We start from the raw sequence: 23923 nt of genomic DNA, 5'->3' as shown, positions 1-23923 counted from the left end.
ATTTTTTGTACTTTAGGGCTTCTTCCTAAGCGTATAGCATAATCGATCTCACGACCAATCCTAAGAACTTCCTATTTACCTGACTTGGACCTCCAATTCGTGATACTACTTCTTCGTAAAAGATATTCTAGAGAATCCAATCCAATCCAACCCAACCCAACTCATCCCAACCCAACCCAACCCAAATTCGCAGACGACCAAAGAAAAAAAACAGACATCATCCCAGTTCATTCTACCAATTGATATAAATTAATTTCAGTATTCAGAAATTCCTATAATCATTGGAATCAGAATATAGCAGTTTATTCCAGTATCTAACGTATGATTTCAGTATTCTGTAGATAATGTCATGTCCCGTTGGCGATTTCAGTGTCCAGTTATTGAGTGCAGTGTCGAAAGTGATTAGATCTGATATCCATAAGATAGGCACAGCTTCCATAGTTATTACAACCAGAATATAGCGATTGATTTCAGCTTATAATGGATGAAGCCAGCATGTGGTGAGTAATTCCAGCATTCTATGGATAATATCATTGTCCTGCGGGTGATTCCAGTGTGAAGAAGTTATATACAGCTTCTATAGTAATAGGAACTAAATTCTAGTTTTTGGTTCAATATCTAGTGATAATATTTATGGTGATTGATTCCGGTTGGTTACGTTTCTAATCAAATCGTTGATTCCAAACTATCTTGGAATGGGCAAGTTTTCGCAACCCAAAATCTATAAGTTGTAAAAACAATAATGAAAGAATGAGCAGTTTCTCGAGGTATTTTTGGAGACATTTAATCCTCCTCGCTATAAAGTTCTTGATTGATAAGGAATCACCATATGTTACTTACAGAAAAGAGATCTTTGCCCTTAGGATATTATAAGAAAATACTAACAAATTGAGATCTCTTTATTCGTACTTGAGAAAATAGATATTTTAAATATTTCTTTTGTGCACGACAACAGTAAGATATAAACATTCGAGAAACATTCATTTCGTGGTAGGTTAAACAGATGGGATCTACGTATTTATACCGTCGCATACATTTCTCACCAAATAACTTTCACCATTCGAATCGGAATATTTCCCGAGACCATCTTCTACAGAATGCGAACTGTTTATCACGCATGAATTTGAATGAGCAAACAGACGAGGGGCAATCGATAACGAATACCGTGCCCTAAGAAAATGGAAGCAACACACATCGTAAAAACCAGATGCCGCTACAAACGAAATTCGATTCATGAGAAATGTTTAAAATGAGTCAATGTTTTACAGTTGGAATTTGTTTTTCTTTCGTTTTTAATTTAAAGATGGCTAAATGGAAATTACGATTAGCGTTCCCTCATTTTTCTAAATTACGAACTTTATTAATGATTGTAATGCTTTCTCATTTTTTAGAAGATAGATTGAGGATGATTAAAGTTAATGTTATCGCAACGGCGCAGAGTGGATGCCGTATGGCGAATATTAAAGTTGTTTTTGCGAATAAAAAATAGAAACAACGCACAGCGTCAGACTTTTAATATCACTCTCATAACTCCCTGTTTAAATCCCCGGGGACGCCGTAAAATGAGGTTATAATGGGATATTAGTCCTTAATACCTTGATAATTTATATCGCTTTATGCATTTTAATCTCTCTATGTATGGCTACCAGTAGAACTTTTATTACAGTTCTGACCACAGTAAATCAACAGATACTGCTTATTCCAGTAAAGGTTTGAATTGCATAATCATTCTACCTTTATGTCACACCAGATTACCTACTTCGGTGTTTTATTATTTTAATCTGAAATCTTTTCTTTTGTGTAGATATTTTATGAATGCTTATTGTTTAATTCTAAATGGAATTGTTCGCGTCCAATTATAGTTGATGTCCGAAAGTCCGTTACGGTGAACGAGCTAGTTAGGGTATGCATTACATAACAGATTATGAAATATACCTGTCTTCATTAGAGCATGAAATACAACGTGCTGTTACAGTACCTAGTGTCCACCATTAATTTCCAATTGGCATTAGATTAAGGTATGATTGATACTCTGTTCATCTTATAACGAAGGTTTAATTATCTTCGTATAATGGATTACTCCATTACAATATGACATCCATTTAAAAACAACGAAATGTTTTTTAAAGTATAATAAAACATTAAAATCGTTTTAGAAGAGGAGGTTTTTACCAAAAATAAAAGTATCTCCGAACGGAAAGGTTCTCTTTCGTATCGTATATGTAGAAAATGGTTGCGAGACTGGCAAAGGAAAGCCATTTATTCCTGTGAATCTTCTCTACTTTGTCAGCTCAGACGGTAAGGAAACATAAAACACCATTAAGGGCCTAAGTTGCTTTGCGCCGAGGTCAACGGCATACAAATACTCTTCAGCACTTCTCTATATCCTTAGATGTAGGTGAACGTGTCGAAGGATCAAATACTCTAACAAAAAAAAATTTAGATTATTATTTCATCCGATGTTAGAAGAAACCACAGATTTTCTCAAGATAAAAATCCAATCTATCTGCAACATACAAGACGACAGATGACCTATTTCGTCGATAAAATCGTTTCATTCTTAACGCTATTCCCGTACTAGTTGACCATAGAAGTACGAAAGTGGTTAAATATTCTTTATATACCAGCGATTGCCCTAGATAACAATTTTATGTTTGCGAATGGGATATTGGTTCTTTCCGAGATATCTACCAAGTTTATTTTACTTCAAAATGATTGAATACACAAACGTCGCAATTTTGAGTCGCATCATATCCTTTAAATAAATACTCAGACGACGTTTTCTTACGTTACATATCTGTGATCATACGAAAAGTAAATATATTTTCTATGTATGACTTCAATTTTCTATAACTAGTAATTTTTTAACTAAATATTGAGTTAACCAATATAATCTTTAATAAAGGTTTCATTAAACTTTATAGTTGTGTAAGCGCATTCACGATGTCAGATGACGTGAACATATCGGAATAGTCTCGTCCATTGTAATATGTATAGTGTGAATAGAATGCTCGTCAATGATGTTGTGCATATGACAGAAGGCAGTAATGGTAAGCAGGACGTCCGGATGTTGAGCGTAACGGCGCCGCTCCAGCCGATGGTGCCGTTTGAAGTTCACACGCTGCGTCAACGTACGTGAGTACTCCCGTAGTTATGCTTGATTCTCATTTCCATATTTTGGGTGTGGGAAGACGACTCTTGGAAAATTATGCGAGCTTTCGTTTGCAATTCATGAGATGTCAGCGTGCCCCTAACGAGAAAGTTGTGTATCACGCGGAAAATTCTCGAAAACAAATTCGTTCTGTCGTCTTATGCGACAAGCCATCCAATTACGACGAGCCTCCCGTAGATATACTATCTGAGCCTTATCGGTGACCCAAACGACCTATATTTACGACAGATATCGTTTCGCGTCAAACAATCATAAAAATCAAGTTGAAATAAAAAAAGAGATTATTTAAGGCATGCAATTATAAAAATATATTAGGGAGTGAGATGTTGATATATTTCGTAGGGAGAACCTACGCCAATGTCGTAAATGCCAAATTAGAAACAAAGTTATCGTACAGTCTTTTGATATATTGCGGAGAGGGAAGAAACGTAACATAGCAATAAAAATAACGGGGCGAAATCCCTGTGTCATCACGCATAAAAAATGGAATTGGAAACAATTCCCAAAACAATTTTGGACAGTGCTCGCTTACTTTCATCTTTAAGAAATATTTTTCTCCAACTTTTTTCATATGTGACATTTATTTTCAAAGAATTTTTGTTATTACTGGGTATGGAAAGCATAATAAATTTTTATAACAATTTTAAATAACAGTATTTTATATAACACTGCTATTCTGATATTTTTTTCTAAATTAATTGGAAAAAAACTTGGAATATGAATAATCACCAAGACTATCATTCACTATAATACTTTTATCTAAAACCTGCGGCTAAAGACTTTGCAAAAGCACATGTTTATCGGTTATCACACATTTTTCAATCTACAACATAGTACTGAAAACGCAATATTATACACCGACAACTACTTTATGAAATACACCTTTGCCTCAGATACTCCTTTGGGTTGGGTTGGGTCTCTGTCACGCAGGAACACAAGCTAAGGTGATATCTAGATGACGTATCTCTATCCAAAACGGAAGATGTCAACGCACTGTGGGTTTGTATCAAAATGAACAATCAATTGAAAGAAGTGACAACCTGCCTCGGAATAGGACGGACCTCACGATGACCACAAGAAATTTCTAGGAAATATGACTGCGGATACCCAATCCCTAACTTGATAGTGAAAGCACTGAAGGCAGAAGATAATCATAATGACTCTTAAATTAAAAACTTGACCGCTAAAGTTCAGACAGAAGAAGCACTGCAATTGAGTACAAAGTATCGATGTTATAAAAAGCACCTACCAAGAAAGCACTAAGACACACCTGAACAATTTTATGATGTCAAGTTATATCTAACACGAAGAGGAGTTTTACTGGAATTCTTATTGGGTGCGCTTTTTTGGATAATATCTTATGATGAGTTTCTATGGCTATGTAGGAGAAAGTTTTGTTGTATGCGAGGACAATATGGGGAGCAGCTCTGAAGTATTTGTTAACACTGGGGCCTCAAATGAGGCTAAACTTAGCGGTTAGATCTATTTGCACCCCTGTCTTGTTATCTATTAGATCTATTTCTATTACATATTTTTTGTCCTATCTCATCACACTGTCCCATCAGCTTTTCGCAACTGTTTACTCTCATATCTCTTGTTGTATCATCACTGCTCCACATACCCCACCTGCACCATGCATAATTACTAAAATCTACATACAGGAACAGTAATATTATAACAAAGGCACATTTTTATATTCTCCAGTTATGCAAAAATACATTGTGTACACATGACAAAAATGTGACATACGTTGTGATTATTACATTATGGAATTCAATTTATACTCCTTTTCACGATTGGATTAATATGCTAATTTATCTCGCTACTCGTCGGAACTGGTCTAATTAAAATTGAAAATAATTGAAAATGTGGTTTAATCCAAATTCCAATTGCATGTGTATTTGTGAGCGTTATCTGTTATTAATCGCTCAGATAGAAACACAACCGAAGTTCTTTTCGTTATTATTTGTTAATATCTAAAATTGAATTGAATTGAAAAAGTAGAATTAAATCGATATTTAGAATATAGTATGCATAAAACAATTTCATTCAAGCATTTGCATGCTTTGTATACAATTAATTAGGCAATGTATCTAGTTCACGTATTCTGTTTGCGTTGTATAGTATCATTAAAAGGCATCTCATCTGAAAAATGCATTTATGTTGACTTGCATTGATGATTCACATTATACACCAGGTTCTATTATGAACGCTCATTAAACAGCAATTCACAACCCTACGGGGGAACTCGCTTTATCCTTGCATCACGCGTTTCAGTTTGAAATTTTAAAGCCGCCGGGAAAAAGCCGCTTAAGAATGAAATACTATTATGGTTTCATTTTCGAGGTAACGTACGGTTATCAGTAATGTATGCGCATTTGAAAAAGTGGATCGATGAAACGTATCTGCTGGCTAAAGCTATTTTTAAGATTTCATAGGTGGATTTTTTTATTATTTTCTAGATTAGAGAATCAAAGTAAAATAAAGAAAAGCGCATGAATATGTAGCCAAATCAAAGGACACGGATGCTGTTAATAATGGAGAGAATTGACCAGACAACAATTTAATTAATCACGGTGCAATGGGTTTATGACGTGACCCATATGGGTAGCACGGAAGATAAACGCCATCTATATATCAGTGATGGATTGATTAACGCGGACATGGAGATGATTTGTGAAGCATTACGTTACCATCGAATATGAAAGGACAACTGAGTACACGTTACCTTTAAAATAATGACACCGACAACGTCCTACTTTCACATAAATCATGCAATAACCATTTCTCGGGTCTCACATCTTTCTTGGGCGTTACAGGAAAACTGAAATATTAATGAGGCGTTGACAGAAAACCGTTTGAGATGTTAAATAATTGCAAAGTTGCAAGTTTTGGAATAAGAAGGTGCTGTATTAACTAAACTATCATAAATTTTGGAAGTTTCAAGAATTTGTAATGAATTGCAAAGTATTTTAAAGTTTTATCTTAAAGTAGAGCGTTCAACCATCATTAATTTTGAAAATTGTATACTAGTATACAATAAAGAATTTATTAAACAAACTTATTTAGACGAGTAAATGTTATACGATTAGCGCACAGTTTTAACTAATTTTTTCTCAATAAAAAATATTTTGAGCTACGCTAATTACTTTTTGAATGACTTGTAGAACTTTTCCATACATTTTTCATAAAACCTGAAACCATTTTTCTCATATCTCTTTTACGTCTTTTGATTATAAGAATACGGAGTTCTCGGAAAATTCGTTTTAGCAATTAATCTTCTACGTTTCTACTTTTCTATCCTTTCTCAGGCTTATCTTTTATATCATAAGGATTTTACAATGTAATTTAAAGATCTTTTATTATTCTTATTACTTTTGATTGTTTTATCACTTCATCTTAATCACTTCACTTGAAGCGAGGATTATTCAATGTATAATTACTAAGAAACTCTACGACAAACTAGATTACTACTGTTCAATTTAACGATATTAATTTAAGGATGTGTCCTTATCGAATGACTTTACCCTACTCCGAACAGGTCTAGGCATAATCGCATTAAGATGTCGATAACCAACAATGATATTCACCATCGGTGTACATTATGATGTAATCTCATAAATTCGTCGGTAATTATAATGTTATTACCAAAGTTTTTTTGAAATAAGAAATTTTAATTACAGATTGAAATGTTTTGAAACTGAAATTACATTTTAGATTTGGACGGGCAAACAAGAAACAAATCAGTTTGGAACAAAGTTCTTGTTGAAATTTCTTAGTGTGAAATCCAATGCTCGCCAGTTTCTGGTGAATCATGCTGGGTGCTGTAACGAAGGTTCGCAAAACAGTTTGGTTGTAGGTACCTAGAAACTCGTTGCGAGTGAGTTTCCTTATTAGAGCTTTCGGTGTGCGCCAAAGATACACGCAGTAAATCAGCAGTTTCGCGCAAGATACACAATTAGGACGCGGTCGCGCTTCCCCACAGTCGCTTTAGCGGATCCGAATGTTTATACGGAATTAATCTAAAGCCACTTAACCTGGCAGTAATTGTAACCGTGGCGAAGGACGGAACCCAGTTCCACGAATAATAACTCATTTTAACGGTCGTCCAACTATAATTTCCATGAGAAATTGAAATTGCTCGACAAAAACACTCACGCCGTAGTGACGTTTAATTTCGAACGGTTGAGTTCGTGAATCGGTTATTTACGCAAATACGAAGAACTATAGACCACATCAGTTTTATATTAACACCTAGAGATTTAATCAAATGACTGTAAACCAAACTAAACTTGTTGAATAAAATCAAATAAATATTACAAATTAGTCGTTCGGAATGGTGAGCTAAAATGTTAGTGGAAAAGTTAAAAGAAAAATGTACGAATCTGAATGAAAACTTTAACCGAAAGTCGTTTGTTTGAATTCTGGTAGAATCGTTGAGCTTTTGGTAGTAAAGCAAAGACGAAAGGGGTTAAACGAACCGACTGCCAACAATGCATACCAGAATACAAAGCCAATGGCGCGCAATGTCGGCCACGGTTGACCAAAGTTATGTTTGACTTCCTCCGCGAATGGGGCGCCTCTGAAATTTTCGTCCAGAAAGTTTATGTCAAGGTGTGGCTGTGCAACTAGCCTCAACCAACTAGTTGGTGTTCGCGCAGATGAAAACTTTTAAATGAAATAGTTCACGGACGACAAGACACATTTTATTCAACGCCGGAATTGTAAAATTTCGCAATTCTTAGAAGAAGTTTTCAACTTACCAAGTTATTGCCGCTCTATCTAAAAGATATATAAAAATTTAACTATTTACACTTTTTAATTCAAAAAATAAAAGAAAAACCACAAAAATTAAACATTCCCGTCTGTATGATTTAATTAACGTTCTGATATCACATAGTAGCTAATTCTACTCTCAACAATCGACAATACTAATTATAAGATATGCACTACCCGGATTTGGGATAACACCACACGGCAATTAATTTCACACTGCGTATGTACTGCAACGGGAATACCCGGAAATCTATGAGACCACGGTGGTGTCCTCAGGGCGTGTTACACATGAAAATTTATTGCGAGATTAAACGGGGAGGGCGACCGTCATATAGTTGACTAGGGACATTGAAGGACGTTAAGACTTTTTTTTTGTTCTATTTATAGCCTTGTTGGTTTAATATAACCCATAATTTAAAAACGTTCTCATCAAATATATATTATCTAATTTTATATCAAATTGGATCTTTGGCAACAATCTTCTGATATGGTAACTTAGTCCAAATAGTCGCCATACTCACACGTTTTATGAATTTACCCCGAAATATTCGTTGAAATTTTTCAGGGGGAAAGATTATGGGTCGACTGGCCTTTGTGCTCTAAAAATATGACGCTTTAACCCATATCTTTCGCTCGCCTGCAACGTGAGCTATATAATATTTATCTTTTGAACCCGTTGACTCCCATTACTGCGGTTGAATCGGTTGCCCGGGGAATTTGTTGGATCTCTTCCAATCATTTGTTTCCCGTAACCGCATTAACTCGCTTTATCTACATTGCCGTAATTTTCTTTCGCCAGCGACCACACAAAACGCTATTGTGTTGAGCCGATGAGTTAGTTTTGAGATACTATTTCATTATATATTATAAGAGGAAAATTCTTTATGTTTTAAATGAATTATTAAAACGAATACATTTGACATATATCTGGACTGGCCAGATCCATTACGTCCACGACGCGACGGTATAGAACTGGCTATAAAGCAGAACACCTGCAGTTGAGCACTACAGATTCGTATGATGTATTAACTCAATTGTGTGAAATCAGAATTCAGCACGGACCTTAAATAACCGCCCCCCGAACCATGTAGTTCCGCACATATCCGTGTAATTTTCGCGGAAACCCCAGAAAACGTCTACATCATACATCAAATGGTTTCAGGCCTGTCTGAAAACTACCCATACCCGCGGTCTTGGCGTTGCATGCCGAGTACTCACTCGACCTCCAGACACAACGGTAGGTATTTGCAGTAGGCACCCCGCCACGGTAATATATTACCTCGGTAGCAGATCTACCGGATAAAACTAGAACGCTACTTAAGGTATTCAGGAAGGATACTGTATGTGCTTTAGTTGCGACGAAACGACGCCGGCTTCTATTGCAGATCTACATTTCGTTCATGTCAAATGTGACTCGTCTACTACTCACTGTTTTTTCCCGTTATTTTCCTACCATGTTACTCGGTGCATTCATTATTCTGCTGTAATTACACGGTTGCAGTACTCACCTGAAACAAAAAAGTAGAAAATATTACACATACGATATGTGTATCTTATTATGAGAAAAAATACAATGATTTTAACTTTTATAATTACATAGATATTCTGTAAATATACTATATAAGTATACTATTAGAAAAAGGAACATTTGAGTTGTTGTGTTTGACAACTCTTCTAATTAACTAAGAGTCTAATAATAACAAATCGCAACCATAAGTGCTTCAGTTAAAAAGGAATTAGGCGATTTTATGCCATTCATAGGAGTTGAGAATTTCTCAAACCACATTGTGGCGAAATTTTGCTTAAAGATTTTGGCTTACATCCTTACAAAATCAAATTAACTCAAGAACTGAAGCATCTTGATCATTTGAAGCGCTACTTAAGTGAAACTTCTTAAATTGGGCTCTGCAAAAGTTTGTAATCCTGAATTTCATAAAAAAATCATCTTCAGCGATGAAGCTCACTTTTGGCTTAATCGCTTTGAACGCCATGTTACAATCAATGGAGTCACCATGCCATTCGTAGAATAGTTTCTGCCAAAATTTGATGCACGTGATATCGGTAATATATGATTAAAACAAGATGGGAACCACATCCACACAGCTTAAAAGAATTCTTGCGTATGTTGATAACACGGATCAGTAAGGAAAACTTAAGAAACCGTGTCGACTCTAGAAGCTGCAGCGAGGAAGATGGGCCTCATTATCGATGAGGCAAAGACAAAGTTTATGGCAGTCACGAATAATACAAGACCGCGACATGCTGGATGACACATCGCAATTGGTAACCAGGATGTCGCAGAGTTTCAGGGGCGAAGATCTTTGATGGATCAGCTGGAAACAGGGATAACTAGTGATAACTATAAAGGTGGGCAGATTGAGATGAGCAGGTAAGAAGTAGCGACGATAACTCAGCAAGAAAGATATTTACGGCAGAACTTGTAGGTACTAGAAGTAGAGACCTAAACTACCGTGTAGAGATAGTGTGACGGAGAATACCAAGAAGACGAGTATACAAAACTAGACGACACAAGCAAGGGATATGAAAGAATGAAAATTGAAGCTTGAAAAAGACAGTGTTCTGCAATAGGGCTTTATGGCTAATGATGATGATGAAGATGAGATTTCTTTTTATGGGATTAGGTTAAGTCGTTGATTTATGCAATCAAACGTACAACGTTAAAGGAAGTCAGGGACAATATCGAAATTGTTTCTTTCATAATATCCACTAATTGGGCATATTCCGTAATCAGGTTTAATAATCCGCTTTTAAAATTTTAACAGCAATAAAAAGGAAGTAATAAAATGACAGTATTTCAAGTATTTAATTTTTCTATAACGGAATTCCTTCATTGAATGATTTCTGTTTTAGAGTGTAGGAATTTACCTTTTGTCTTGTTGTGATGAAAGCTTCGGTTCTTGGAAAAGCTATAAAATTGATCCGAACGTTGAACGCTTCGATATATTGGATTTCAGTTTTAAAGTTATCTCTATATTGGAACTACTTTAATGCATACTTATTGTTTTTGTTATTTCTTTTGAACTTAATTATTATTCAACAGAAATTGTTCCCATAAATCCACATAATACTTGGGGTCGTTTCGACCAAATTAAAATTCCGGTTCGTAATTCACGCTTTTAACGTTATTGTTCGTTTTTCTGCGGCTTCGAATTTAAATTCGCCATAATTACATTAAACTTGGCTCAAAACTTTGAGAGCACAGCGTGTTCGGGCATTTGAAATTGTTCGAAGTTTCGAAAGCAGAACGCGAAGTTAAATACACACAAAGCTGGAACTGTTTCTATAACAGTTAGCCCATTAAATGGAAATAATTAGTCGGCATTCATTATTTTTCAAAGCTAAAGCATTATCTCTTGTTTACTAGAACAAGTACTATACTATTGAAATGACCCTAAACCATTGAATCCAAACTAAATACATGCTACGTGTATTGAAGTTTCGACGTTTGTCATCATAATACACCACTAATAGATAATAAAAACGACAATACACAATAGAATTTAAGTGGGTATTGTGTTCGCAATGTTGGAATGCTTCGTGAACTGGAATCGTTGGACATGCACGAGGGCTTTTCGGGCGGCTTTCGGGTAGCTTTCGTGACGTCGTGTTTCGGTGCTGAAGATTTCCTCTAGCAGGAGATCACGAAACGAGCGGGTCCTTAAGGACGGCTTCTTAAAAGGGAGCTTCCGTTGTCATTACTGGTCCAGTCGAATTTCGACATGCCGTATAAGCACTGAAATTGCACTCTATACAACCGCAATAAAATGGAAGGTCCTGCCGCTTTAAGCTGACCCTGCAGATACTTCGAGCCGTTATTTTCTGACGACGAACACGTCACTGCTGTCTTCGTGAAAACTATTTTTCTCTACTTATGTGAGACTATTTTATATTGAAGTCATGTTTTGCTGAACTCGGAAATATTGAATTTTAAAAAATTACTAAGTTCAACTAAAATTATAGTGTTGTTATAATAATTTCACGTAGAAGATCATGAGGAAGGAATTGTCTCTCTTTTGCTAAAAGAATTGGATTAATTTTTCCCGAGAATATAATCTAAAAATATTACCTTCTCGTGAATAATTTTAGAGAAACTAGTTTCCGCGCATAATCTTGATTAAATCTCATTCCATGTCTCAAAAAAAGTCCGAACAAAAAGGTAAATGGACTCTGTAACATATTTCAACTCATTACCTCTACAGCCATTAGCATATTTTCTACTAAGCTCGATTTAGTTTACTTTTCAGGAATTTTATAAAAATGGTATCATTTTATTTTCCTTATTTAAAAGAAAAAGAAAGAAATGCAGCAATATGAAGGAAATTAAGATCTACTAGAGGTTTGTATACGTTGAAAGTTTGTTCGACAATGGTTAAGCCAGCTACTCGTATTCACAGAAACGACATGGTTTCCTTGTTCCCAACACACCCCTTAATGAAGATAATATTCACGAACCAGTCGTCCTGGAATCGTCTACTTCCCTTCCGTACTCGCAGGTGTAATTAACGGACTGGTTAACGGAATCCCGGAGCCGCCCTTCGTTACAGGATACATTACAATTGCATCTTATGGTACGACGGAAACCGCCGGTTTTGGGAGAGTGTGGATACTGAGAAAGTGCCGCTCGTTAATCCGACCAGTTTCAAATTGCTTCCGAATTGAGATCGGTTTACCTAAAGTTTAACCCCGAATTATGATACTTGGAAGGTGTTAGGAGGATAAAACCCCCTCTGGTTATTATTGGGATTTAGTTGCAAAATTATTCTTTGAATAACATTACAACACAAATACATTTATCAAATTGTAAATACAATAATGAATTGAGATTACAAGGTCAATGGTAATTACTTCATAATAATACCGGGTCTTCGTTTTTCCTTGGTTAACCTTTCTGCAGTACACATCGTTGTGATGAATGTGGGAGAGATGCGTTGAACCGCAGTTTGTCAAAGAAATTTCGTAGTCGATCATCAAGAGTGGTGCCACCAAACACAGAAATTGATCGAATTGCTTTTGCTGGAGGCGAATATAACCAGATATATTCCTCCGAACTTGTTAGTAAGGGTCAGTGATGAAGGCCAATCTATAAGGCCCGCAGGGAAAATTTTTGCCAAGATATATGGGAGACCCTGGAGAGATTCTAAATTTGGTGTTTCTAATCTGCAAGGGAAGACGTTACATTGATCCAATATCCTTTTAGGAAAATCCATCATATTAGAAATCATCTTTGTGGTACTGCAATGGAGCTATGGTTTAGTGGCGGAACGGATATCCGGCAAATATCCGGCCGGATACCGAATAGTTACCAATTATTTATTACCCCAATAAATTTTTGAAATGATCGACAATTTTTTCGAATTTTGCAATTTTCGCCGATTAAGTTTTAAAAATTAGTATAAAATCCATTTCTTTGAATATAAGTATAAAAATTTCCCAACGTGTTAATAAGAGTGTCCTCTTTCCAATGAACCAACACATTTTGAAAAATAACTTTTAATTTTTGAGAAAACAATATTTGAAGTTTTAATAAAATTTTCGATGTAACAATTTTCATGGATAATTTTCAAAATTTGTTATAAAATTAATTTCTTGAAGGATCCTTGTGGAAATATCACCAATTATTAATTAAAGTATCTTCTTTTTAATACAAAAAGCCGTTTTGAAAAATCACTTTTAGTTCTTGAGAAATACATTTTTGAAATAATCGACAATTTTTTTGAATTTTGCAATTTCCGCCGATTAAAATCACTATCCGTTCCATCACTACTATGGTTGGTAAGGTGCAAAAGACACTATTTAGTCTGGGAAAGCGAGCAGTACAAAATCATACAAGATACTGGATTTTAAACCCATTTCCTGCGATAAGTTTATTTTGCTACTATCTTATCTGGGCACCGCCTGAGCTAGATTTATTCTTAAATTTAAACACACAGAGAATGTTCAGCATGTTGACAGTGAGGTTAACATATAAAACATCCTGGGTTTGCGTCCCAATATTAAGCCACTGTACAGGGTGTCCAAATTTCGATGGGTTTGCAGGGTATCTCAGTTATTAGGAAAGATAGAAAGTTGCGGCTTTCGCGAACCTAAGCTACTTTTTTGTGAAACTTACAATGGCGCAAACCAAATTTTCATAGCCCTCTTCGTTTTTGATATACAGGGAGTGTTTCAAAATTTACCATTTTCAGACACCTCCCGTATCTCGGCTATCCGGAAACGTAAAAACGGGTTCTAATAGATTTTTTCACGTAGAATCCAATGGTGCACGTAGAATTTTTCTAGTCATCACGGTTTTTGAGTTATAAAGAGTTAAGTATTTTAGAAGTTGAGTATTCAGTATTTGAGTTGTGTTTATAACTCAAAAACCGCGATGACTAGAAAAATTCTACGTGCACCATTGGATTCTACGTGAAAAAAATCTATTAGAATCCGTTTTTATTTTTTTACAAAGTTTGCGGATAGCCGAGATACAGGAGGTGTCTGAAAATCGTAAATTTCAAACACTTCCTGTATATCAAAAACGAAGAGGGCTATGAAAATTTGGTTTGCGCCATTGTAAGTTTCACAAAAAAGTAGCTCAGGTTCGCGAAAGCCGCAACTTTCTATATTTCATAATAACTGAGATACCCTGCAAACCCATCGAAATTTGGACACCCTGTACAGTAGTATATTAAAGGTACATTAAATAATAATTGTAGTGCTCATGGAAAGAGCGCTGCTTCCGGTTAACGAGATAAATCGATGTATCGAGTTGATTAAGAACATGAAGTTTATACTCAACCTCGATGGTTACATATCATCATCGAAGCACCACCAGAACCGTTCATAGCTTTGCTGTGACCAGACGTTAATACTGCGTTAGGTTTCAGTGCTTTTAAACGTTGTAGCAGCTTTCAAAGTTTAAATAGATCTTAACATATACTTCAACTGTTCTACATCAATTGTTCATGTTATGAACAATGACGAACATTTTTGGTACAAACGCAATCAAAATATCAAGCCAAAAAATCTCTCTGAAGAGGAATTCTTGCATTAGTAGTAAAAAAGTTACTTGAATGAATATATTTTATCTCAGCGTGGATACTTTTTTAATTGCAGTTTGATCTCTCTTTCTCTTTTTAAATGCATGGTTTTACATGCAGGTTTAAGGTTTTCGAAACTCTTTTTCTATATTTTTTTATTTATCAATACCATTCAGCTGGCTTTCCTCAATACTCTGTATTTTATTTGCGTCTATATATTATTTTTCTTTATACATTATCCGATTTGATAAACAAAAACTGTCATCTTCTTGCTCGTCTCCGAAACTAGGAGTTGGCAGGAATCGATAGTGTATCCAGGTCGGAAACTGGCAGCGCACTGGAAAATTCGTTGAATTCCCCTGACTACGAACGAAGATAGCTAACATTACTAATGATAAAAAGAATATTACGCTAATATTCTCTAGCGTGTCGTTTTATAATTCTTTAACGTTCACATTTTGCCAATGTTGTTAATGATGTTTGAAGTAGTCATTGTTAGTTTATATGGGTTAACTGAAACTGAGTAATTAAAGTATGTCAAACGATGTTTATTTAAGCTCGTTTATATGAATTTCAAAACAGAACCAGATATTGATTGGATTCTATTATTGCGTATATCTTCAATATGTAGGCAATAACAAAGTAAAAAATGTAAAAAGATTTTTCCGTTTATGTAAATTAATAAAGCGAGATGTCTAAATGTGCCTCTATCAAAGAGAACCCGTTGCCAAGATATGATCCCAACCGGCTGTTTCTGACACGTCAATACCAAAAGAGGGCGAGGAAAAATTCATTCATTATTTAATATGTCGAGAGTGAGAGCTCGGTCGTTTTTAGAACGTGATAGGGATTTATTATACCAAGCGAGGGCTAGGTAAAACGAATGCAGCAATAACTGACGTTTATCCACAGAAGAATGGTGAAGATTTAACAAAAAATCCCTTACATCCATAGAAAATTTATCAACATTAATATGTTTTCATCAATTCTTAAAATTTTAAAATGTGATGTAAGGTTAGATTTAATACTGGAGCATTAAACAACCGTTGTGCGGAGTAGGTATATTCATTGCACACACACACATACACACACTGCGGTTGGTTGTGCTATCGACTGGAGAGAACTAAAAAAGGAACAATTTAGCGAGTACAAAGGAAACAAAATGCGTCTAATATGTATTCAGAGCTCGAGCACACTCGCTCTCGTGTAAGTTGTATAAGTTTTCATGAAAACGATCGGAAACGTGTTCGAGGGTTTAAATATCTTGAGGCGATGGCTTGCAATGTACCTGTGAGTTTTCCTTCCTTCCACATTTTCCTTCTTCGTTGGTTTGAATTCATTGCTCGCCGCGGTACTCAAAGCTGCCCACACGTTCGGTAAATCGAAAATATCAACTCTTCAATGTTATCTAAGTATCTCTTTTTTATCTATCGCAAAAATAACTTTACGCGAAAACGTTAAATGTTAAAACTAACACCATCTAAACTTCCCCATTACTTTCTTTTGCAGTTTTGAAACTTAAATGTAAAAGTATAATTTCTATCATACAATCTATTTCCCTTTGAATGAATTTGGGCGTTCACATAAATTTGAAACTAACCTGCCATTTCACAAATCCGGGGCAAAACTGGGTGCTTTCGTAAGCCCGCACAATTCGCCTACGTAAATCCGAGGAAGCAACGTGTATCTGGTCATGTGATGATTTATCTTGGCGGAATAATAAATGCTCGAAACGTGACTCTCGCAGCCAGTGCCATCTGCTTTTTGCTGCAAAACTGTTCGGGATGCGTTCCTCTCTTCGAAATATATTAATTCTTTGCCCTGGGCGTGAATAAATCTAAAACGTGGATGAGAATGGAAAACGTCCTTATAACCGATTTTGGTTTTAAGTTATAGGTTTAAGTTTCACGTTGAATATTACGTTTTACATTTAAACTAGGGGTATTCCCCCGAGTTGTCTATACGATGTATAAATCAAGGATGGTAGTTCTAGTTTTAATTGTTTTTCAGCTCTAGATTGTTGTATATTTTCATTGAACTAAAACTAGAACTAACACTAGACCCAGAACTAGAAATATTTTCAAGTTCTACTACTTTCTAGTTCTAGGTCTAATGTTAGTTCTAGTTTTACTTGCTATTCAGTGCTAGTTTGTTGTATATTTTTACTAAAACTATAACTAACACTGGACCTGGAACTAGAAACATTTGGGTTTAGCCATCTTGAAAGACATTTGGCTAAACCGAAATGGTTCTAGTTCTAGGTTTTGTGCTAATTTTAGTGATAGTGCTAGTGCAAAACTAGAACTAACACTAAACCTAGAACTAGAAATATTCGGGTTTAGAAGTGCGTCTTTAGACTAGTGTAAGTTCTACTTTAAAAGTAATTAAAATAGTTTAAAATAGATTTACAAAGAGGTGTCATAATGAATTAAAATACATACACAAACGATAATAACAGATTAAGCAAAAAGTTGGCACAAAAGCAATTGTTGTCCATTTATTGATTGTGGCTACCAAGCGCATTTTTGATGCGCGGACCCGTAAATTGAAAATGACAGAAGTAATAACCCTATCGACGATGCTTAACGACATATTCGTGCTATAGACGAATATTGCTTTTTGCAATCAGTCGCTTTTTGGCGCGTTGAGCGAACGTCACCCACGTTGACGTTGTTATTAGTGGTGGCTGGCACTCTGCCGTCCGATTTCAAAGGGATATGCCTTGCAAATCAATGTGAATGTGCCGGTTTGATTTATTTATTGCCTCACCCCTGATTTTGCAGAGGTTTTTCCGCCGTCTACACCCCGACGATACTCGACATATGGGGACGTATCGTACTTATGATTCATGCTGAGTCACCGTTATCGTGGATTTATTGTTCTTAGAAATTTATAAAATTGTGCTTTTAAAACAAAACTGATTGAAATATTAAATTAAAATGCTTTCTGTAATAAAATTATTTATAGGTCAAAAATATCCAATTGGAAATATCGCTTTACTGTTAAAAGCCTTTTCCTTTAATTTACATAGCATTAAGATGCTGAAAGGTAGTGCCTTATTAATGGAGGAAGAGTTTCGAGCCATCTCGGAACGTTATACAAATTTTATGTATTTAGCGTTTCCATCGTCCTATATTTAACATCGCCTCTGAAGCTTTGAATTCTAAATATTACCACTGTATAATCCAAATCAAATTAGTGGTAGTTGCTTCCGTCTCGTATAATGTCATTTACTACCATGAAACGTAAATGAGTAGCAAAATTGTATATAAAATAATTTTCACACTATCTTTTTCTTCTTAATAATGTTAGCCGATTACAAATCTAAGCTATACAAAAAATCATTGCGGATATTATTGTAGTAGATCAACAGTGTATTCAGATATGTAACTGAAACATCCGTCGTGTGGTTGATTAGAGAGAGGAAACTTCCACCTAACTCAGTACACAGAGCTGCAGAGAGAGAGATATCGAATGCCGGAAGCCCTCAGGGATCGGAAGGCGTGGCAAGTTTGGATTTTTACGGCGTTCCGTATAATTAAAAACGTGACCGCCTATAAATAACGGCTAACTGCGGCGTCTTCCCTATTTCTTCTGTTTGGGGACGAGTTCGCGAGTTAAGCCTTAAGAATGGAACGAGGGAAGTACACCCAACATTTATTAAAACTTCACGGAAAGTTCAGACTGGCGAAAAGAAGGCGGTGATGTCTCGTGTACGAAATACCACTACAAACACGCGGTAAGCGCTCAAATCGCCTTTTTTCTCAATGCAGTCTTGAAGTTTATCAAGTGTTCCAATTAATAACCACCAAAGCTTTGTTGTCATTTTTTTGTAGGTCTACTTAACGTTAAGTAAGTTTTACTTCTAAGTAAGAACATTTTTAGTTAATTATACAAGGTGTTTAAAAATTGTGTTCGGTTATTTTACCCACATATAGTTCTCATCAAGATAAACAAAAAAGTCTTAGTAGTAAACTTAGGTCCTAAAAGCAATTGTTTTAGGATATAGTTGATTTTACGTTGCTTTTCAATAAAGTTTATATCTAGTCGTTTAGTCACATTTTGTCTTTACTTAGTGTTAATCTCACGTCACTTTCGCTGGCGTAGTTGGGTACTTTTATTTCATGTAAGCATAAATTAATACACAAATACAGAAATGGCTAATGCTGCTAATGGTAAAGCTTATGAGGCACGTCACCGTTAATCGGAAACTTACCCCAACCGCACAAAATTGCATCGTTTGTCGGAAGTGAGTTCTTTTAAAACAACTCAGCTGCTGCTCCTGCAGTAGAAGAGGATGTTTTAAGAAAGGTTGAAGATAATCCAGGTACGAGTGTAAGAAGGATCTCTGCTGCAGTAAACATTAATGCCTCTCTAGTTTGGAAAATTTTACGTCAGCAACAATTGTATCCTTATAATTCAACGAGTTCAAGAACTTGTCGCTACTGACTACGTTTCGAGAGGATCATTTTGTGAAGTGATGTTGCAGAAGCTTGCACAAAATCCGATATTTCATGCTAGTGTTTTATTCACTGACGAATCTGCTTTTGCAAAAGATGGAATTTTGAATTTTCATAACAATCACGTTTGGGCGGATGAAAGTCCTCACGCTGTTGTGCAATCAAGAAGCCAGTATAAGTTTTCTGTAAATGTTTGGCTTGGTATACTTAGTGACCGATTGATAGGATCAACGATTCTTCCTAATCGCTTAACTGGTGAAACATATTTGGACTTTCTGCGAAACACTTTGCCGATATTATTCAAAGATGTACCTCTCCAGGATAGGTTACAACAGCCTGATTTAAATCCTCTAAACTTTTTTGCATGGGGTTACTTAAAATCATTAGTATATTCAGCACCTGTTAATAACTTGGAGGATCTCCAGCAAAGAATACAAAACGCATGTGAGACTACTCGCCAATCTTTAGAAGTCTTCGAAAGAGTGTCTATTTTTTTGAACGAAGATGTCAAGCATGTTTTCAAATGGAGGGAGGTCATGTAGAGCATTTTGTGTTCAGTTTTTATGTTTTGTTTGTATTTTTCCCAATTAAATAAACATTTGAAGACCAAGACACATCATTCATTAATAACACTGGAATTGTTTATATTTTCGAAACCACTGCTTTTAGGACCTAGGTTTACTAAAACTTTTTTGTTTATCTTGACGAGAATTATAAGTGGCTAAAATATCCGAACACAATTTTTAAACATCCCGTATTTAAATCAAAATTAACCATTTCAGCAAATTAAAGTGTTTTACATGATTCAATTTGAGGTTTATTGTGTACATTATAAAGTTTATCTCATTGATGCGAAAAGGGACACGGAGTCCGTAACGCTTAACCACGAAATGTGTTTTTCCGCTTCGCTTAGTTGTACCTCTGTACGCATTTCGGTATGTTTTAGCGATAATTGGCACTATCCGTCGGTTGATTTACGCAACAAATAAAACCGTCCCCGAAGTACGCCGGTTTTATTAGCGGTTTGCCATCATCCGCCGAGCTCGGTTGTTGGCCGTGGTGCGTGTCGGAAAAAGTACACAACGTTTATTTGATCCGGGTAAATGCAATAAAACCAGCACATTTATATTTCATAATATAATATTTCGGCGTGTAGTTAATATTAAATAATAATTGTTATTGTTTTTTATAACGATGTGCATAACCTACCGATTTTGTTTCCCATTGTGTTCGTTTTTAATTTTTTTCGTTAAAAACTACTGCGAGAAAGAAGATTAAATTCTAAAAAGTTCTACTTTATTTTTCAGAAAAGACACCTTTTAATGATTTCTAGACAGGGTTTTCTCTTTAAAGGATTGAAATCCAGTCCAACTAAGCTTTAAACAGTACATCTAAAGGATATTGCTAAGAGGATACAACATAACATAAAAAGAGAAAAATAAAGTATTAGCATTAATTAATTCTCCGTACTTTGTCGTGCCTTTAATAAATCGAATATATTCTCTTCCGTTTCTGTTAACAATGTCCGAAACGGACTTGGACTATACTCAGGGGACTGTCGAAATTAGATTTTCACGCTTCCGGAGGGATCCACCGCAATGGATCCAACCCTTCGAAAGCCTGTCAAATACATAAGCTGGTTTTCAGTTGAGTAATTTTCAGTAAGTTTCTCGTATTTTCTTTTTTTTTGTGAAATGATAAAGTTCGATCAAAATTTGGATGTTGCTTAACAAAAAAGAAATATCATAACTTTGGTCGTTGAATACCGTACATTTTTTATACGTTAAACCCCGTACTGACTGTCAACAACTGGAAACCATAAATTATTCGTTGTGTTACTCGCCGGGTCCTTTATTTCCAAACCGTAGTTAGAAAACATGTCGATCGTCAAGCATGAAAAATTAAATATTTATGCACTAAACTGTCATTGTGGTCTAATTATTTATAGAAGTTTCCAGTTTGTTGGATGAATAGATTAAAAGCTAAACTTTCAACGTTTGTTTATTAGAAAAACTGCAAATCATTAATTAATATTTAAAACGTTCCAAATAGAATTTCAAACTTTTTTCGACACTTGTTTTTCGTTTAAGCGATCTTTTTCGCGATAAAACTGAGCAGTCACTTCAATTATTGCTATCGAACACGACCAGCGACTTTGATGGCTCTCAATCACGATAAGACGCTGACACTTTCTGCCTGGTTGTTACCATGATCACGCTTAATGCCTTAGAAAATTGACGGTACTTTGAGAAGACATAAAAAACCAGATTTAATTTTATATACAATGTTCAGAAATAAAATTGAAAAGATGATAAAAAGAAATCGCTTAGGTAGCTATAAGTATTGATAAAATTCATGGCAACACGCCATATTTACTAAGAGTTCAGAATTTAAATGTCTTTTATATCTCGAACATCAATACTCTTTGTTTTAAAGTTTTAACAGGTGTGTTTTAATAAAGATATTTCCCAGAGTGAAGACATCCCTTTAATTCATCTAACCGCGCATCGTGGGTACTAGCTGAAGTGAAAATAACAAGGGAAGGACGTGTCAAAAATAGCTGGTTTGCTAATGTGGGAAAATTACATAGGGGTGCCCCAATTACCTGCCATCTGGTTTTGACACGTGTACCATGTAAATGTGGGCGATGCGGTAACCGTTATTAATTAATGCCATTTTATAATTGGATGTTCGCGTGTTCAAGATACATTGGCTTGACGTTGTTTTCTTTTTATATTCAACTGACGTACGAAGGACATAATCCTTTCCTTATCTTATGTGAAAATAGTTGTAAAAAAAATTGCTGCACACAAAAATTTTTTTCATGTATTCTAATTTTATTATCTAAAATTAATAAACTGTAATTTCATTAAGCTAATAAAAGAATTTGTTATATACTGTGATAATTTTAACATTCTCTTAGTTCACCGAGAGAACATAACCTAGAAATTGTGACAGAGAGATTTTTTGTTGGTGAAAATCTTATCTTAAACCGTTTTGTTTGCTTCCAAAAGTATCAATTATTATAGTTCAGCTCCTAAAGCACATTTTTCATCCACCTTTTGAGGTTTTAACGTTATTTTGAGGAAGAAATCCTTGATTTAAATTTGAATTTTTCTAACTTTACTCATTGTTGAAATTTGGCGTGTACTCCAATGTATGTCTGAAAACAAGAAAAGACAACGTTGAATACGAAGTTTTATTACGTTTCATAAAAGAATAAGGGAGAAATCAACGAAAAAAGAATTTAATTTTGAAGGTTAATTCCGAGAAATATCAAGAGATGACGCTAGTTTCGAAGCAAGAATTTTGAATTTTGAAAAGGGCGCGAAGCTAAGAGCCAATCAGAAACGAGGAAAAAACAGTTGGAGTGCCGGGGTATATAAGGAGATCGCGAACAGGGAGTGAGAAAGTCGTCGTCGGACCAGCGTCGAATCCACGTCGTCAGATAGAAGAAATTTTGAATCTCAAGAGATAACCTCAAAAATTTAAGATAATTTTTTAAAGTTAAATCAACTTACGATATTAAAATAAAAAGAGAATCATCCTACAACCTATTCCGAGAACTACTGATACTTCTTCGAGATCATCCAAGACCCTATTTCCGAAGAACAAACAGTTCAATTTCCCATAGGAAGAATCCTGTAGACAATCCAGAAAATTAGTTAGTGCCCCGAACACAAGAGACAATCCATAATCCAGATACCACATTGAACTCCAATCCTTTCTTTTTCGCAGTGAGTCGGATGATAATTTTATTTTCTTATTTAACATATCCTACAAAAAGAAAAATCAAAGAATCAAGCTCAAAGAACAACTCACAAGAGTTTCCTATAATTTTGATCAATACTTACTTGTGGGTAAAGATTTATTAGTTTTCTTGAATAACGTTCATTTATTTAACTCTATTTTTCTTCAACGAGTTTGATGACAACTTAAGACGTCGGCCATTTGTTATTTTCAAAGAACTGTTCTAACGAGTTTTATCCCAAGGTTTATACAGAGTGTCTCAGCGAGACCGGTCATTAGACGTTTCTGAGGTTCTGGTCAAAATAAAAATTTGAGAATTCAGACTTAAGTATTATCAATTACATTCTCTTCGACTAAAATATTTTCAGATTTCTAGCACTTCCGGTTATACCGGAAGTAGCTACCTACTTTATTTTTTTAAATGGAACACCCTGTATATTTTTACATATTTGGATTTGTCTGTTTTCAAGGTTTATAAATAACTTTACTTTTTGCAATTTGATTCGGCCGTTCTCGAGTTATTCGAACTTTTCTAGAAAAATCTGCTCCAGCGGACATTTGTTCAAAAAATCATAGAACACTGGTTTTTTGAGATATCAATTTAAGATTCAAAACATGCTTAAACAATATTATGGAGTATGTTCTGGTGCCGAGAACGGCTGTCTAGATCGTTTGTTCACTTTACTATGAGACGTTAACTTTTCGAAATTTCGAAGCACCATAAC

General features: G+C 35.2%; 1 protein-coding gene and 1 long non-coding RNA gene across 3 annotated transcripts in view; both read right to left on the bottom strand.

The window, feature by feature from the left end:
* Window positions 1-23923, bottom strand: part of LOC111427073 (irregular chiasm C-roughest protein teiresias) — a 109972-nt gene that overhangs the window by 72450 nt on the left and 13599 nt on the right. The gene's annotated exons all lie outside the window — the stretch shown is intronic.
* Window positions 22346-23440, bottom strand: LOC139428974 (uncharacterized). Its single transcript, XR_011639674.1, has 3 exons — window positions 23303-23440; window positions 22970-23225; window positions 22346-22611 (listed from the first exon to the last, which is right to left on the bottom strand). It is a non-coding gene; the product is annotated as an uncharacterized lncRNA (long non-coding RNA).

This window comes from Onthophagus taurus, chromosome 2, assembly GCF_036711975.1.
Source record: "Onthophagus taurus isolate NC chromosome 2, IU_Otau_3.0, whole genome shotgun sequence".
NCBI classification, from domain to species: domain Eukaryota; kingdom Metazoa; phylum Arthropoda; class Insecta; order Coleoptera; family Scarabaeidae; genus Onthophagus; species Onthophagus taurus.
The sequence above is the reverse complement of the archived record's forward strand: the minus strand, read 5'-3'. Positions and strand labels throughout refer to the sequence as shown.